General features: G+C 46.4%; 5 non-coding genes and 21 pseudogenes across 5 annotated transcripts; 17 read left to right on the top strand and 9 right to left on the bottom strand.

Annotated features, from left to right (window-relative positions):
* Positions 1-91: 91 nt before the first annotated feature.
* Positions 92-210, bottom strand: LOC148256614 (5S ribosomal RNA; annotated as a pseudogene).
* A 209-nt stretch (positions 211-419) lies between these two features.
* Positions 420-538, bottom strand: LOC148256613 (5S ribosomal RNA; annotated as a pseudogene).
* A 204-nt stretch (positions 539-742) lies between these two features.
* On the bottom strand, positions 743-861 carry LOC148256612 (5S ribosomal RNA; annotated as a pseudogene).
* Positions 862-1,424: 563 nt separating this feature from the next.
* LOC148256611 (5S ribosomal RNA) lies at positions 1,425-1,543 on the bottom strand (annotated as a pseudogene).
* Positions 1,544-1,747: 204 nt separating this feature from the next.
* Positions 1,748-1,865, bottom strand: LOC148256610 (5S ribosomal RNA; annotated as a pseudogene).
* A 561-nt stretch (positions 1,866-2,426) lies between these two features.
* LOC148256609 (5S ribosomal RNA) lies at positions 2,427-2,545 on the bottom strand. The gene has a single exon (XR_015819740.1). It is a non-coding gene; the product is annotated as a 5S ribosomal RNA (ribosomal RNA).
* A 202-nt stretch (positions 2,546-2,747) lies between these two features.
* LOC148256608 (5S ribosomal RNA) lies at positions 2,748-2,866 on the bottom strand (annotated as a pseudogene).
* A 563-nt stretch (positions 2,867-3,429) lies between these two features.
* LOC148256607 (5S ribosomal RNA) lies at positions 3,430-3,548 on the bottom strand. The gene has a single exon (XR_015819714.1). It is a non-coding gene; the product is annotated as a 5S ribosomal RNA (ribosomal RNA).
* A 563-nt stretch (positions 3,549-4,111) lies between these two features.
* On the bottom strand, positions 4,112-4,230 carry LOC148256606 (5S ribosomal RNA; annotated as a pseudogene).
* A 325-nt stretch (positions 4,231-4,555) lies between these two features.
* LOC148256605 (5S ribosomal RNA) lies at positions 4,556-4,673 on the top strand (annotated as a pseudogene).
* Positions 4,674-4,876: 203 nt separating this feature from the next.
* Positions 4,877-4,995, top strand: LOC148256604 (5S ribosomal RNA; annotated as a pseudogene).
* Positions 4,996-5,203: 208 nt separating this feature from the next.
* Positions 5,204-5,322, top strand: LOC148256603 (5S ribosomal RNA). Its single transcript, XR_015820020.1, has one exon. It is a non-coding gene; the product is annotated as a 5S ribosomal RNA (ribosomal RNA).
* A 562-nt stretch (positions 5,323-5,884) lies between these two features.
* On the top strand, positions 5,885-6,003 carry LOC148256602 (5S ribosomal RNA). The gene has a single exon (XR_015820717.1). It is a non-coding gene; the product is annotated as a 5S ribosomal RNA (ribosomal RNA).
* Positions 6,004-6,562: 559 nt separating this feature from the next.
* On the top strand, positions 6,563-6,681 carry LOC148256601 (5S ribosomal RNA; annotated as a pseudogene).
* Positions 6,682-7,243: 562 nt separating this feature from the next.
* On the top strand, positions 7,244-7,362 carry LOC148256600 (5S ribosomal RNA; annotated as a pseudogene).
* A 209-nt stretch (positions 7,363-7,571) lies between these two features.
* Positions 7,572-7,690, top strand: LOC148256599 (5S ribosomal RNA; annotated as a pseudogene).
* Positions 7,691-8,931: 1,241 nt separating this feature from the next.
* Positions 8,932-9,050, top strand: LOC148256598 (5S ribosomal RNA; annotated as a pseudogene).
* A 562-nt stretch (positions 9,051-9,612) lies between these two features.
* On the top strand, positions 9,613-9,731 carry LOC148256597 (5S ribosomal RNA). Its single transcript, XR_015820955.1, has one exon. It is a non-coding gene; the product is annotated as a 5S ribosomal RNA (ribosomal RNA).
* Positions 9,732-10,239: 508 nt separating this feature from the next.
* Positions 10,240-10,358, top strand: LOC148256596 (5S ribosomal RNA; annotated as a pseudogene).
* Positions 10,359-11,547: 1,189 nt separating this feature from the next.
* On the top strand, positions 11,548-11,666 carry LOC148256595 (5S ribosomal RNA; annotated as a pseudogene).
* A 205-nt stretch (positions 11,667-11,871) lies between these two features.
* On the top strand, positions 11,872-11,990 carry LOC148256594 (5S ribosomal RNA; annotated as a pseudogene).
* A 560-nt stretch (positions 11,991-12,550) lies between these two features.
* On the top strand, positions 12,551-12,668 carry LOC148256593 (5S ribosomal RNA; annotated as a pseudogene).
* Positions 12,669-12,860: 192 nt separating this feature from the next.
* On the top strand, positions 12,861-12,979 carry LOC148256592 (5S ribosomal RNA; annotated as a pseudogene).
* A 235-nt stretch (positions 12,980-13,214) lies between these two features.
* Positions 13,215-13,333, top strand: LOC148256591 (5S ribosomal RNA; annotated as a pseudogene).
* A 205-nt stretch (positions 13,334-13,538) lies between these two features.
* LOC148256590 (5S ribosomal RNA) lies at positions 13,539-13,657 on the top strand (annotated as a pseudogene).
* A 560-nt stretch (positions 13,658-14,217) lies between these two features.
* On the top strand, positions 14,218-14,336 carry LOC148256589 (5S ribosomal RNA; annotated as a pseudogene).
* The last annotated feature ends 92 nt before the right edge of the window (positions 14,337-14,428 follow it).

Raw genomic sequence — 14,428 nt, 5'->3', positions numbered from 1 at the left:
CACGGCTCCGTGACTCACATTTGCGAATAAATCTGTGGACCATAATTAAAGTCGCGCGTAACGTCGAACGACACATCTGGAAAAAAAAAAATTGGCGCAACACGAGAACTTCCCACGAGGTAACCCATCATTGTACTACTTTCACCAAAGCACACTTAACTGTGGAGTTCTGATGGGATCCGGTGCATTTGTGCTGGTATGATCACACCTGTTTAATTTTGCGCTGCAAATACATAAACTCCTTCTCCTTTCTTCCCCCTCTCGTCATTTGTTTCCTTGTGCTTGAGCACTGCACCTCCCGTTCTCGTTCTAATATCAAGTAAAATGCCACAGCGCCGTGACTCACATTTGCGAATAAATCTGCGGACCATAATTAAAGTCGCGCGTAACGTCGAACTGCACATCTGAAAAAAAGAAAATGGGTGCAACACGAGAACTTCCCAGGAGGTAACCCATCATTGTACTACTTTCGCCAAAGCACACTTAACTGCGGAGTTCTGATGGGATCCGGTGCATTTGTGCTGGTGTGACCGAACCTGTTTAATTTCGTGCTGAAAATACATACACTCCTTCTTCCCTCCCTCCTCCAATCATTTGTTTCCTTGTGCGTTCACACTGCACCTCTCATTCTCGTTCTAATATTGATTAAAATGCCCCTGATTCTTGACTCACATTTGCATGTAAACCAGCGGACCCTAGTTCCAGTCACGCGTAACGTCAAACGACCCGTCTAAAAAAAAAATTGGTGCGACACGAGGACTTCGCAGGAGGTAACCCATGCTAGTACTACTCTCGCCCAATCACCCTTACCTACGAAGTTCTGATAGAATCCGGTGCATTTGTGGTGGTATGATCGCACCCGTTTAATTCCGCGCTGCAAATACATAAACTCCTTCTCCTTTCTTCCCCCTCCTGTCATTTGTTTCCTTGTGCGTGCGCACTGCACCTCTCGTTCTCGTTCAAATATCAAGTAAAATGCCACGGCACCGTGACTCACTTTTGCAAATAAATCTGCGGACCATAATTAAAGTCGCGCGTAACGTCGAACGACACATCTGAAAAAAAGAAAATGGGTGCAACACGAGGACTTCACAAGAAAATGGGTGAAATATAAGGACTTCGCAGGAGGTAACCCATGCTAGTACTACTCTCGCCCAAGCACCCTTACCTATGGAGTTATGATAGAATCCGTTTCATTAGTGCTGGTATAATCGCACCTGTTTCATTTCGTGCTGAAAATACATACACTCCTTCTCCTTCCCTCCCCCTCCCATCAATTGTTTCCTTGTGCGTTCTCACTGCACCTCTCCTTCTCGTTCTAATATCGATTAAAATGCCCCTGCTTCTTGACCCACAATTGCGTATAAACCAGCGGACCCCAGTTCCAGTCACGCGTAACGTCGAACGACCCGTCTGAAAAAAAATTGGTGCGACACGAGGACTTCCCAGGAGGTCACCCATCCGAGTACTACTCTCGCCCAAACACACTTAACTGCGGAGTTCTGATGGGATCCGGTGCATTAATGCTGGTTTGATCGCACACGTTTAATTTCGTGCGGAAAATACATACACTCCATCTTCCCTCCCCCCCTCCCATCATTTGTTTCCTTGTGTGTTCACACTGCACCTCTCCTTCTTATTCTAATATCGATTAAAATGCCCCTGATTCTTGACTCACATTTGCGTATAAACCAGCGGACCATAGTTCCAGTCGCGCGTAACGTCGAACGACCCATCTGAAAAAAAATTGTTGCGATACGAGAACTTCCCAAGAGGTCACCCATCCGAGTACTACTCTCGCCCAAGCAAACTTAACTACAGAGTTCTGATGGGATCAAGTGCATTAGTGTTGGTATGATGCCACTTGTTTAATTTTGCGCTTCAAATACATAAACTCCTTCTCTTTTCTTCCTCCTCCCGTCATTTGTTTCCTTCTGCGTGCGCACTGCACCTCCCGTACTCGTTCTACTATCAAGTAAAATGCCACGGTGCCGTGACTCACCTTTGCAAATGAACCAGCGGTTTATAATTCCATTCGCGCGTAACGTCGAAAGAATCATCTGCAAAAAGATGGGTGCAACACGAGGACCTCCCAAGAAAATGGGTGAAATATAAGGACTTCGCAGGAGGTCACCCATCCGAGTACTTTTCTCGCCCAAGCACCCTTAACTGCGGAGTTCTGATAGAATCCGTTGCATTAGTGCTGGTATGATCCCTCATGTTTCATTCAGCACTACAAATACATACACTCTTTCTCCTTCAATCCCCCGTCCCGTCATTTGTTTCCTTGTGCGTGCGCACTGCACCTCTCGTTCTCGTTCAAATATCAAGTAAAATGCCACGGTGCCGTGACTCACCTTTGCAAATGAACCAGCGGTTTATAATTCCATTCGCGCGTAACGTCGAACAACCCATCCGAAAAAAAATAGGTGCAACACGAGGGCTTCCCAAGTGGTCACCCATTCGAGTACTACTCTCGCCCAAACACACTTAACTGCGGAGTTCTGATGGGATCCGGGGCTTTAGTGCTGGTATGATCGCACCTCTTTAATTTCGCGCTGCAAATACATACACTTCTCCTTTCTTCCCCCTCCCGTCATTTGTTTCCTTGTGCGTTCACACTTCACCTCTCATTCTCGTTCTAATATCGATTAAAATGCCCATGCTTCTTGACTCACATTTGCGTATAAACCAGCGGACCCTAATTCCAGTCGCGCGTAACGTCGAACGACCCGTCTGAAAAAAAATTAGTGCGACACAAGGACTTCCCAGGAGGTCACCCATCCGAGTACTACTCTCGCCCAAGCACAATTAACAACGGAGTTCTGATGGGATCCGGTGCATTAGTGCTGGTATGATCGCACTCGTTTAATTCCACGCTGCAAATACATAAACTCCTTCTCCTTTCTTCCCCCTCCCGTCATTTGTTTCCTTGTGCGTGCGCACTGCACCTCCCGTGCTCGTTCTAATATCAAGTAAAATGCTACGGTGCCGTGACTCACATTTGCGAATAAACCTGAGGACCATAATTCAAGTCGCGCATATCGTCGAAAAAATCATCTGCAAAAAAATGGATGCAACACGAGGACTTCCTAAGAAAATGGGTGAAATATAAGGACTTCGCAGGAGGTCACCCATCCTAGTGCTACTCTCGCCCAAGCACCCTTAACTTGTGGATTTATGATAGAATCTGTTGCATTCGTGATGGTATGATTGCTCTTGTTTCATTCTGCGCTGCAAATACAAACACTTTTTCTCCCTCCATCCCCCCTCCCGTCATTTGTTTCCTTGTGCATGCACTCTGCATCTCTCCTTCTCGTTCTAATATCGATTAAAATGCTCCTGCTTCTTGACTCACATTTGCGTATAAACCAGCGGACCCTAGTTCCAGTCGCGCGTAACGTCGAACGACCCATTTGAAAAAAAAAATTAGTGCGACACGAGGACTTCCCAGGAGGTCACCCATCCGAGTACTACTCTCGCCCAAGCACACTTATCTGCGGAGTTCTGATGGGATCCGGTGCATTAGTGTTGGTATGATCGCACCAGTTTAATTTCGCGCTGCAAATACATAAACTCCTTCTCCTTTCTTTCCCCTCCCGTCATTTGTTTCCTTGTGCGTGCGCACTGCACCTCTCGTTGTCGTTCAAATATCATGTAAAATGCCACGGCGCCGTGACTCACATTTGCGAATAAATCTGCGGACCATAATTAAAGTCACGCGTAACTTCGAACGGCACATCTGAAAAAAAGAAAATGTGTACAACACGAGGACTTCACAAGAAAATGGGTGAAATATAAGGACTTCGCAGGAGGTAACCCATGCTAGTACTACTCTCGCCCATGCACCCTTACCTACGGAGTTCTGATAGAATCCGTTGCATTAGTGCTGGTATGATCGCACCTGTTTCATTTCGTGCTGAAAATACATACACTCCTTCTCCTTCCCTCCCCCTCCCATCAATTATTTCCTTGTGCGTTCACACTGCACCTCTCCTTCTCGTTCTAATATCAATTAAAATGCCCCTGCTTCTTGACTCACAATTGCGTATAAACCAGCGGACCCCTGTTACAGTCGCACGTAACGTCGAACGACCCGTCTGAAAAAAAATTGGTGCGACACGAGGACTTCCCAAGAGGTGACCCATCCGAGTACTACTCTCGCCCAAGCACACTTAACTGCGGAGTTCTGATGGGATCCGGTTCATTAGTGCTGGTATGAAAGCACCTATTTAATTCTGCACTGCAAATACATAAACTCATTCTCCTTTCTTTCCCTTCCCGTCATTTGTTTCCTTGTGCGTGCGCACTGCACCTCCCGTGCTCGTTCTAATATCAAGAAAAATGCTACGGTGCCGTGACTCACATTTGCGAATAAACCTGAGGACCATAATTCTAGTCGCGCGTATCGTCGAAATAATCATCTGCAAAAAAATGGGTGCAACACGAGGACTTCCTAAGAAAATGGGTGAAATATAAGGACTTCGCAGGAGGTCACCCATCCTAGTGCTACTCTCGCCCAAGCACCCTTAACTTGCGGAGTTCTGATAGAATCCGTGGCATCATACCAACACTAATGCACTGGATCCCATCAGAACTCTGCAGTTAAGCGTGCTTGGACGAGAGTAGTACTCGGATGGGTGACCTCTTGGGAAGTCCTCGTATCGCAACAATTTTTTTTCAGATGGGTCGTTCGACGTTACACGCGACTGGAACTATGGTCCGCTGGTTTATACGCAAATGTGAGTCAAGAATAAGGGGCATTTTAATCGATATTAGAACGAGAAGGAGATGTGCAGTGTCAACGCACAAGGAAACAAATGATGGGAGGGGGGAGGAAAGAAGGAGTGTATGTATTTTCAGCACAAAATTAAACAGGTGCGGTCACACCAGCACAAATGCACCGGATCCCATCAGAACTCCGCAGTAAAGTGTGCTTTGGCGAAAATAGTACAATGATGGGTTACCTCATGGGAAGTTCTCATGTTGCACCCATTTTTTTTTTTCAGATGTGCCGTTCGACGTTACGCGCGACTTTAATTATGGTCCGCAGATTTATTCGCAAATGTGAGTCACGGTGCCGTGGCATTTTAGTTGATATTTGAACGAGAACGAGGGGTGCAGTGCGCACGCACAAGGAAACAAATGACGGGAGGGGGAAGAAAGGAGAAGGAGTTTATATATTTGCAGCGCGAAATTAAACAGGTGCGATCATACCAGCGCTAATGCACCGGATCCCATCAGAACTCCGCAGTTAAGTGTGCTTGGGCGAGAGTAGTACTCGAATGGGCGACCTCCTGGGAAGTCCTCGTGTCGCACTAATTTTTTTTTTCAGACGAGTCGTTCGACGTTACGCGCGACTGGAACTAGGGTCCACTGGTTTATACGCAAATATGAGTCAAGAAGCAGGGGCATTTTAATCAATATTAGAACGAGAAAAAGAGATGCAGAGTGCACGCACAAGGAAACAAATGACGGGAGGGGGGATGGAGGGAGAAAAAGTGTATATATTTGCAGCGCAGAATGAAACAGGTGCGATCATACCGGCACTAATGCAACGGATTCTATCAGAACTCCGTAGGTATGGGTGCTTGGGCGAGAGTAGTAATAGCATGGATTACCTCCTGCGAAGTCCTTATATTTCACCCATTTTCTTGTGAAGTCCTCGTGTTGCACCCATTTTTTTGCAGATGATTCTTTCGACGATACGCGCGACTTGAATTATGGTCCTCAGGTTTATTCGCAAATGTGAGTCACAGCACTGTAGCATTTTACTTGATATTAGAACGAGCACGGGAGGTGAAGTGCGCACGCACAAGGAAACAAATGACGGGAGGGGGAAGAAAGGAGAAGGAGTTTATGTACTTGCAGCGGGAAATTAAACTGGTGCGATCATACCAGAACTAATGCACCGGATCCCATCAGAACTCCGCAGTTAAGTGTGCTTGGGCGAGAGTAGTACTCGGATGGGTGACATCCTGGGAAGTCCTCGTGTCGCACCAATTTTTTTTCAGACGGGTCGTTCGACGTTACGCGTGACTGGAACTGGAGTCCGCTGGTTTATACGCAAATGTGGGTCAAGAAGTAGGGGCATTTTAATCGATATTAGAACGAGAAGGAGAGGTGCAGTGTGAACGCACAAGGAAACAATTGATGGGAGTGGGAGGGAAGGAGAAGGAGTGTATGTATTTTCAGCACGAAATGAAATAGGTGCGATCATACCAGCACTAATGTAACGGATTCTATTAGAACTCCGTAGGTAAGGGTGCTTGGGCGAGAGTAGTACTAGCATGGGTTACCTCCTGCGAAGTCCTTATATTTCACCCATTTTCTTGTGAAGTCCTCGTGTTGCACCCATTTTTTTGCAGATGATTCTTTCGACGTTACGCGCGACTTGAATTATGGTCCTCAGGTTTATTCGCAAATGTGAGTCACGGCGCTGTAGCATTTTACTTGATATTAGAACGAGAACGGGAGGTGCAGTGCGCACGCTCAAGGAAACAAATGACGGAAGGGGGAAGAAAGGGGAATGAGTTTATGTATTTGCAGCGCAAAATTAAACAGCTACGATCATACCAGCACTAATGCACCGGATCCCATCAGAACTCCGCATTTAAGTGTGCTTAGGCGAGAGTAGTACTCGGATGGGTGACCTCCTGGGAAGTCCTCGTGTCGCACTAATCTTTTTTTCAGACGGGTCGTTCGACGTTACGCGCGACTGGAACTAGGGTCCACTGGTTTATACGCAAATGTGAGTCAAGAAGCAGGGGCATTTTAATTAATATTAGAACGAGAAAAAGAGATGCAGAGTGCACGCACAAGGAAATAAATGACGGGAGGGGGGATGGAGGGAGAAAAAGTGTATGTATTTGCAGCGCAGAATGAAACATGAGCAATCATACCAGCACCAATGCAACGGATTCTATCAGAACTCAGCAAGTTAAGGGTGCTTGGGTGAGAGAAGCACTAGGATGGGTGACCTCCTGCAAAGTCCTTATATTTCACCCATTTTCTTATGAAGTCCTCGTGTTGCACCCATTTTTTTGCAGATGATTCTTTCGACGATACGGGCGACTTGAATTATGATCCTCAGGTTTATTTGCAAATGTGAGTCACGGCACCGTAGCATTTTACTTGATATTAGAACGAGCACGGGAGGTGCAGTGCGCACGCACAAGGAAACAAATGACGGGAGGGGGAAGAAAAGAGAAGGAGTTTATGTATTTGCAGCGCGGAATTAAACGGGTGCGATCATACCAGCACAAATGCAACGGATACCATCAGAACTCCGCAGTTAAGTGTGCTTTGGCGAAAGTAGTACAATGATGGGTTACGTCCTGGGAATTTCTCGTGTTGCACCCATTTTCTTTTTTTCAGATGTGCCGTTCGACGTTACGCGCGACTTTAATTATGGTACGCAGATTTATTCGCAAATGTGAGTCACATCGCCGTGGTATTTTACTTGATATTTGAACGAGAACGAGAGGTGCAGTGCGCATGCACAAGGAAACAAATGACGAGAGGGGGAAGAAAGGAGAAGGAGTTTATGTATTTGCAGCGCGAAATTAAACAGGTTCGATCATACTAGCACTAATGCACCGGATCCCATCAGAATTCCGCAGTTAAGTGTGCTTGGGAGAGAGTGGTACTCGGATGGGTGACCTCCTGGGAAGTCCTCTTGTCGCACTAATTTTTTTTTTCAGACATGTCGTTCGACATTACGCGCGACTGGAACTAGAGTCCACTGGTTTATACGCAAATGTGAGTCAAGAAGCAAGGGCATTTTACTCGATATTAGAACGAGAAAGAGAGATGCAGAGTGCACGCACAAGGAAACAAATGACGGGAGGGGGGATGGAGGGAGAAAAAGTGTATGTATTTGCAGTGCAAAATGAAACATGAGCAATCATACCAGCACCAATGCAACGGATTCTATCAGAACTCCGCAAGTTAAGGGTGCTTGGGCGAGTGTAGCACTAGGATGGGTGACCTCCTGCGAAGTCCTTATATTTCACCCATTTTCTTAGGAAGTCCTCGTGTTGCACCCATTTTTTTGCAGATGATTTTTTCGACGATACGCGCGACTTGAATTATGGTCCTCAGGTTTATTCGCAAATGTGAGTCACGGCACCGTAGCATTTTACTTGATATTAGAACGAGCACGGGAGGTGCAGTGCGCACGCAGAAGGAAACAAATGACGGGAGGGGGAAGAAAGGAGAAGGAGTTTATGTATTTCCAGCGCAGAATTAACCGGGTGCGATCATACCTCCACTAATGCATCGGATCCAATCAGAACTCCGCAGTTAAGTGTGTTTGGGTGAGAGTAGTAATCGGATGGGTGACCTCCTGGGAAGTCCTCGTGTCATAACAATTTTTTTTCAGACGGGTCGTTCGACGTTACGCGCGACTGGAACTAGGGTCCGCTGGTTTATACGCAAATGTGAGTCAAGAAGCAGGGGCATTTTAATCGATATTAGAACGAGAATAAGAGGTGCAATGTGAACGCACAAGGAAACAATTGACGGAAGGGGGAAGAAAGGAGAAGGAGTGTATGTTTTTGCAGCGCGAACTTAAACAGGAGCGATTATACCAGCACTAAAGCCCTGGATCCCATCAGAACTCTGCAGTTAAGTGTGCTTGGGCGAGAGTAGTACTCGGATGGGTTACCTCCTGCGAAGTCCTTATATTTCAGCCATTTTCTTGTGAAGTCCTCGTGTTGCACCCATTTTTTTGCAGATGATTCTTTCGACGTTATGCGCGACTTGAATTATGGTCCTCAAGTTTATTCGCAAATGTGAGTCACGGCGCTATAGCATTTTACTTGATATTAGAACGAGAACGGGAGGTGCAGTGCGCACGCACAAGGAAACAAATGATGGGAGGGGGAAGAAAGGGGAATGAGTTTATGTATTTGCAGCGCAAAATTAAATAGGTGTGATCATACCAGCACTAATGCACCAGATCTCATCAGAACTCCGCAGTGAAGTGTGCTTGGGCGAGATTAGTACTCGGATGGGTGACCTCCTGAGAAGTCCTCGTGTCGCACTAATTTTTTTTTCAGACGGGTCGTTCGATGTTACGCGCGACTGGAACTAGGGTCCACTGGTTTATACACAAATGTGAGTCAAGAAGCAGGGGCATTTTAATCGATATTAGAACAAAAAGGAGAGATGCAGAGTGCACGCACAAGGAAACAAATGACGGGAGGGGGGATGGAGGGAGAAAAAGTGTATGTAGTTGCAGCGCATAATGAAACATGAGCAATCATATCAGCACCAATGCAACGGATTCTATCAGAACTCCGCAAGTTAAGGGTGCTTCAGCGAGAGTAGCACTAGGATGGGTGACCTCCTGCGAAGTCCTCATATTTCACCCATTTTATTAGGAAGTCCTCGTGTTGCACCCATTTTTTTGCAGATGATTCTTTCGACGATACGCGCGACTTGAATTATGGTCCTCAGGTTTATTCGCAAATGTGAGTTACGGCACCGTAGCATTTTACTTGATATAAGAACGAGCACGGGAGGTGCAGTGTGCACGCACAAGGAAACAAACGACGGAAGGGGGAAGAAAGGAGAAGGAGTTTATTTATTTGCAGCGCAAAATTAAATGGGTGCGATCATACCAGCACTAATGCACCGGATCCCATCAGAACTCCGCAGTTAAGTGTGCTTGGGCGAGAGTAGTACTCGGATGGGTGACCTCCTGGGAAGTCCTTGTGTCGCACCAATTTTTTTTCAGACGGGTCGTTCGACGTTACGTGTGATTGGAACTGGGGTCCGCTGGTTTATACGCAAATATGAGTCAAGAAATAGGGGCATTTTAATCGATATTAGAACGAGAAGGAGAGGTGCAGTGTGAACGCACAAGAAAACAATTGATGGGAGGGGGAGGGAAGGAGAAGGAGTGTATGTATTTTCAGCACGAAATGAAACAAGTGCGATCATACCAGCACTAATGCAGCGGATTCTATCAGAACTCCGTAGGTAAGGGTGTTTCGGCGAGAGTAGTACTAGCATGGGTTACCTCCTGCGAAGTCCTTATATTTCATTCATTTTCTTGTGAAGTCCTCGTGTTGCACCCATTTTTTTGCAGATGATTCTTTCGACGTTATGCGCGACTTGAATTATGGTCCTCAGGTTTATTCGCAAATGTGAGTCACGGCACCGTAGTATTTTACTTGATATTAGAACGAGCACGGGAGGTGCAGTTTATCTATTTGCAGCGCAAAATTAAACGGGTGCGACCATACCAGCACTATTGCACTGGATCCCATCAGAACTCCGCAGTTAAGTGTGCTTGGGAGAGAGTAGTACTCGGATGGGTGACCTCCTGGGAAGTCCTTGTGTCGCACCAATTTTTTTTCAGACGGGTCATTCGACATTACGCGCGACTGGAACTATGGTCCGCTGGTTTATACGCAAATGTGGGTCAAGAATCAGGGGTATTTTAATCGATATTAGAATGAGAAGGAGAGGTGCAGTGTGAACGCACAAGGAAACAAATGATGGGAGGGGGGGAGGGAAGAAGGAGTGTATGTATTTTCAGAATGAAATTAAACAGGTGCGGTCATACCAGCACTAATGCATCGGATTCTATCAGAACTCCGTAGGTAAGGGTGCTTGGGCGAGAGTAGTACTAGCATGGGTTACCTCCTGCGAAGTCCTTATATTTCATCCATTTTCTTGTGAAGTCCTTGTGTTGCACCCATTTTTTTGCAGATGATTCTTTCGACGTTACGCGCGACTTGAATTATGGTCCGCAGGTTTATTCGCAAATGTGAGTTATGGCGCTGTAGCATTTTACTTGATATTAGAATGAGAACGGGAGGTGCAGTGCGCACGCACAAGGAAACAAATGACGGGAGGGGGAAGAAAGGGGAATGAGTTTATGTATTTGCAGCGCAAAATTAGACAGGTGCGAGCATACCAGCACTAATGCACCGGATCCCATCAGAACTCTGCAGTGAAGTGTGCTTGGGCGAGATTAGTATTCGGATGGGTTGTTCGACATTACACGCGAATGGAATTATAAACCTCTGGTTTATTTGCAAAGGTGAGTCACGGTGCCGGGGCTTATTACTTGATATTAGAACGAGAAAGAGAGATGCAGAGTGCACGCACAAGGAAACAAATGACGGGAGGGGGGATGGGAGGAGAAAGAGTGTATGTATTTGCAGTGCAGAATGAAAAAGGTGCGATCATACCAGCACTAATGCAACGGATTCTATCAGAACTCCGTAGGTAAGGGTGCTTGGGCAAGAGTAGCACTAGGATGGGTGACCTCCTGCGAAGTCCTTATATTTCACCCATTTTCTTAGGAAGTCCTCGTGTTGTACCCTTATTTTTGCAGATGATTCTTTTGACGTTACGCGCGACTTGAATTATGGTCCTCAGGTTTATTCGCAAATGTGAGTCACGGCACTGTAGCATTTTACTTGATATTAGAACGAGAACGGGAGCTGCAGTGCGCACGCACAAGGAAACAAATGACGAGAAAGGGACGAAAGGGGAATGAGTTTATGTATTTGCAGCGGGAAATTAAACAGGTGTAATCATTCCAGCAGTAATGCACCGGATCCCATCAGAACTCCGCAGTTTTGTGTGCTTGGGCGAGACTAGTACTCGGATGGGTGACCTCTTGGGAAGTCCTCGTGTCGCACCAATTTTTTTTCAGACGGGTCGGTTGACGTTACGCGCGACTGGAACTAGGGTCCACTGGTTTATACGCATATGTGAGTCAAGAAGCAGGGGCATTTTAATCGATATTAGAACGAGAATGAGAGGTGAAGTGTGAACGCACAAGGAAACCAATGACCGGAGGGGGAAGAAAGGAGAAGGAGTGTATGTATTTGCAGCGCGAAATTAAGCAGGTGCGATCATACCAGCACTAAAGCCCTGGATCCCATCAGAACTCCGCACTTAAGTGTGCTTGGGCGAGAGTAGTACTCGGATGGGTGACAACTTGGGAAGCCCTCGTGTTGCACCTATTTTTTTCGGATGGGTTGTTCGACGTTACGCGCGAATGGAATTATAAGCTGCTGGTTCATTTGCAAAGGTGAGTCACGGTGTCGGGGCATATTACTTGATATTATAATGAGAAAGAGAGATGCATAGTGCAGGCACAAGGAAACAAATGACGGGAGGGGGGATGGAAGGAGAAAGAGTGTATGTATTTGCAGTGCAGAATAAATCATGAGGGATCATACCAGCACTAATGCAACGGATTCTATCAGAACTCCGCAGTAAAGGGTGCTTGGGCGAGAAAAGTACTCGGATGGGTGACCTCCTGCGAAGTCCTTATATTTCACCCATTATCTTGGGAGGTCCTCGTGTTGCACCCATCTTTTTGCAGATGATTCTTTCGACGTTACGCACGACTTGATTTATGGTTCGCAGGTTTATTCGCAAATGTGAGTCACGGCGCCGTGGCATTTTACTTAATATTAGAACGAGTACGGGAGGTGCAGTGCGCACGCACAAGGAAACAAATGACGGGATGAGGAACAAAAGAGAAGGAGTGTATGTATTTGAAGCGCAAAATTAAACAAGTGGCATCATACCAGCACTAATGCACTGGATCCCATCAGAACTCTGCAGTTAAGTGTGCTTGGGCGAGAGTAGTACTCGGATGGGTGCCCTCTTGGGAAGTCCTCGTATCGCAACAATTTTTTTTCAGATGGGTCGTTCGACTGGAACTAGAGTCCGCTGGTTTATACGCAAATGTGAGTCAAGATGTAGGGGCATTTTAATCGATATTAGAACGAGAAGGAGAGGTGCAGTGTGAACGCACAAGGAAACAATTGATGGGAGGGGGGGAGAGAAGAAGGAGTGTATGTATTTTCAGCACGAAATTAAACAGGTGCGATCACACCAGCACAAATGCACCGGATCCTATCAGAACTCCGCAGTTAAGTGTGCTTTGGCGAGAGTAGTACTCGGATGGGTGACCTCCTGCGAAGTCCTTATATTTCACCCATTTTCTTAGGAAGTCCTCGTGTTGCACCCATTTTTTTGCAAATGATTCTTTCGACATTACGCGCGACTTGAATTATGGTCCTCAGGTTTATTCGCAAATGTGAGTCACGGCGCCGTGGCATTTTACTTGATATTAGAACGAGAACGGGAGGTGAAGTGCGCACGCACAAGGAAAGAAATGACGGGAGGGGGAAGAAAGGGGAATGAGTTTATGTATTTGCAGCGAAAAATTAAACAGGTGCGATCATACCAGCACTAATGCACCGGATCCCATCAAAACTCCGCAGTTATGTGTGCTTGGGCGAGATTATTACTCGGATGGGTGACCTCTTGGGAAGTACTCGTGTCGCACCAATTTTTTTTCAGACGGGTCATTCGACGTTACGCACGTCTGGAACTAGGGTCCGCTGGTTTATACGCAAATGTGAGTCAAGAAGAAGGGACATTTTAATCGATATTAGAACGAGAATGAGAGGTGAAGTGTGAACGCACAAGGAAACAAATGACGGGAGGGGGAAGAAAGGAGAAGGAGTGTATGTATTTGCAGCGTGAAATTAAACAGGTGCGATCATACCAGCACTAAAGTTCCGGATCCCATCAGAACTCTGCAGTTAATTGTGCTTGGGCGGGAGTAGTACTCGAATGGGTGACCACTTGGGAAGCCCTCGTGTTGCACCAATTTTTTTTCGAATGGGTTGTTCGACGTTACGCGCGAATGGAATTATAAACCGCTGGTTCATTTGCAAAGGTGAGTCACGGTGCCGGGGCATATTACATGATATTAGAACGAGAAAGAAAGATGCAGAGTGCACGCACAAGGAAACAAATGATGGGAGGGGGGATGGGAGGAGAAAGAGTGTATGTATTTGCAGTGCAGAATGAAACATGAGGGATCATACCAGCACTAATGCAATGGATTCTATCAGAACTCTGCAGTTAAGGGTGCTTGGGCGAGAAAAGTACTCGGATGGGTGACCTCCTGTGAAGTCCTTATATTTCACCCATTTTCTTGGGAGGTCCTCGTGTTGCACCCATCTTTTTGCAGATGATTCTTTCGACGTTACGCGCGACTTGATTTATGGTCCGCAGGTTTATTCGCAAATGTGTGTCACGGCACCGTGGTATTTTAATTGATATTAGAACGAGCACGGGAGGTGCAGTGCGCACGCACAAGGAAACAAATGACGGGAGGGGGAAGAAAGGAGAAGGAGTTTATGTATTTGCAGCGCGGAATTAAACGGGTGCGATCATACCAGCACTAATGCACTGGATCCCATCAGAACTCTGCAGTTAAGCGTGCTTCGGCAAGAGTAGTACTCGGATGGATGACCTCTTGGGAAGTCCTCGTATCGCAACAATTTTTTTTCAGATGGGTCGTTCGACGTTACGCGTGACTGGAACTATGGTCCGCTGGTTTATACGCAAATGTGAGTCAAGAATCAGGGGCATT

Source organism: Carica papaya, chromosome 5, assembly GCF_054855325.1.
Source record: "Carica papaya isolate Zhongbai chromosome 5, ASM5485532v1, whole genome shotgun sequence".
NCBI classification, from domain to species: domain Eukaryota; kingdom Viridiplantae; phylum Streptophyta; class Magnoliopsida; order Brassicales; family Caricaceae; genus Carica; species Carica papaya.
The sequence above is the reverse complement of the archived record's forward strand: the minus strand, read 5'-3'. Positions and strand labels throughout refer to the sequence as shown.